The sequence below is a fragment of the Chrysochloris asiatica genome, unplaced genomic scaffold, assembly GCF_000296735.1.
Source record: "Chrysochloris asiatica unplaced genomic scaffold, ChrAsi1.0 scaffold00353, whole genome shotgun sequence".
Lineage (NCBI taxonomy): Eukaryota > Metazoa > Chordata > Mammalia > Afrosoricida > Chrysochloridae > Chrysochloris > Chrysochloris asiatica.
The window spans coordinates 1,883,228-1,885,722 of NW_006408871.1; positions in this window are offsets into that span (position 1 = coordinate 1,883,228).

A 2,495-nucleotide genomic window follows, 5' to 3' on the forward strand; every position below is an offset into this window, starting at 1 on the left:
GGAGGTCCCTAGGACCATCAAGGGAGAAGAGCAGAGAGCGGGACCCTACCCAGAGAAGCAGTGATGCCTGAAATGGAGCCAGAGATGATGAAGTGGAGAGATGGAGCAGCTGGAGACTTTAGATCCAGAGAGGGAGAGCGACTATGTGCTGAAGACCTGGGGGGTAAGGGAGAAGGATTGCATGGAGGGGATTTTAACCATGGCAATGAGACACGATATATGATAGAATGAATGTAAAACTAATGTTCTCCCATGTAAACTATCACATAATTCACAATAAAACATTTAAGAAAAAAAAATATTCCTGTATGCTGAGCAAATAATACAAGAAACTGGATTATTTGAAGAAAAATATGGCATAAGGATTGGAGGAAGACTCATTAACATGAGCTATGCAGATATTGCAACCTTATTGCTGAAACGGAAGAATACTTAAAATACTTATTGATGAAGATCAAAGACCACAGCCTTCAGTATGAATTTTGTGCCTCAATGTAAAGAAAACAAAAGTCCTCACAACTGGACCAATAAATAACATCATGTTAAATGGAAAAAAAAAAGTTGTCAAAGACTTCAATTAGCTTGGATACACAATCAGCACTCATGGAAACAGTAACCAAGAAATCAAGAGGTAGTAATCAAGAAATCAAAAGTGTATTGTAGTAGGCAGATCTGCTGTAAAAGACCTCTTTAAAGTGGTGGTGGTGGTGGTGGCTGTGTGCCGTGGAGTCAGTCCCGACTCATAGTGACCCAGTACAGGGTTTCTGAGGCTGTAAATCTTTACGGGAGCAGAATGCCTCATCTTTCTTCCACAGAACAGCTGGTAGTTTTGAACTGCTGACCTTTCAGTTCGCAGCCTGATTTGTAAGCTCTATAGTACTAGAGCACCTTCCTCTTTAAAGTATTAAAGAGTAAAGATATCAGTTTAAGTACTAAGGTGCACCTGACCCAAACCATGATATTTTCCTTAGCCATGTATGCTTGTGAAAATTGAACAATAAACATGGAAAACCTTAGAAGAATTGATACATTAGAATTATGGTATTGGGGAATAATACTGAAAGTACCACAGACTGTCAGAAGAAAAACAAATCTGTCTTGGAAGAAGTGGTGAAATTTTATCGCTTGTACTTTGGAAATGTTGTCAGGAGGTATCAGTCCCTAAGAAAGACATCATGGTTGGTAAAGAGGTAAGTCACGAAAAAGAGCAAGACCCTCAACAAGATGAATTGACATAGTGGCAACAACAATGGGCTCAAACAAAACTATTGTGCAAATGGTGCAAGATAGGGTCACTGTAAGTCGGAACCGAGTCACCAGCACCTAACAATAATAAACTACTTTTTACTATATTGGTGTTGCTATTCAAGGAGGGGATATTAACTTCCTTGAAAATTTAATTGATTTCTGGCAGTGGTCAACATAATGCAAAAAGTCATAGAAGCAAAATAAAAAATATCTTTTCTATTGACATTGTCACAATAAAAGATTGTTGTTGTTAGGTGACATCGAGTCAGTACTGATCCATAATGACCCTATGTACAGCAGAACGAAACACTGCCTGGTCCTGTACCAACCTCACTGTTGTTACCACACTTGAGTGCATCGATGCTGCCACTTGGCCAATCCATCTCGTTGGGGGGTCTTCCTCTTTTTCTCTGACCCTCCACCTTACCAAACATGATATCCTTCTCCAGTGACTGGTTCTTCCTGACAATATGTCCAAAGTATGAGGGACCAAGTTTGGCCATCTAGGCCTGTAAGGAGCACTTTGGCTGCACTTCTTCCAAAACAGATCTATTGATTCTTTTGGCAGACAATGGCACTTTCAATATTCTCCTCCAACACCATAACTCAAAAGCATCAATTCTTCTACGGTCTTCCTTATTCACAGTCCAGCTTTCACATGCATATGAGGTTATTGAAAATACCATGGCTTGGGTCAGGTGCACCTCAATCCTCAAGCTGACATCTTTGCTCTTCAACACTTTAAAAAGGTCTTGTGCAGCAGATTTGCTTAATGCAATACGTCATTTGATCTCTTAACTGCTGCTTCCATGAGTGTTGATAGTTGATCCAAGAAGAATGAAGTCCTTGACCACTTCAATCTTTTCTCCATTGATATGAATGTTGTTTATTGGTTCAGTGGTGAGGATTTTTGTTTCCTTTACATTGAGATATAATCCATACCAAAGGCTGTGCTCTTTGATCTTCGTCAGTAAATGTTTTAAGTCCTCTTCACTTTCAGCAAGCAAGGTTGTATCATCTGTATATCTCAGGTCGTTAATGAGTCTTCCTCCAATCCTGATGCCACTGTTTTCTTCATAGAACCCATCTTCTCTGATCATTTGCTCAGCATACAGGTTGAATAAGTATAGTGAAAGAAGACAACCTTGTCACACACCTTTCTTAATTTTTAAACATTCAGTGTTCCCATGTTCTGTTCGAACAACTGCCTGTTGGTCCAGGTACAGATTCCTTATGAGCACAATTAA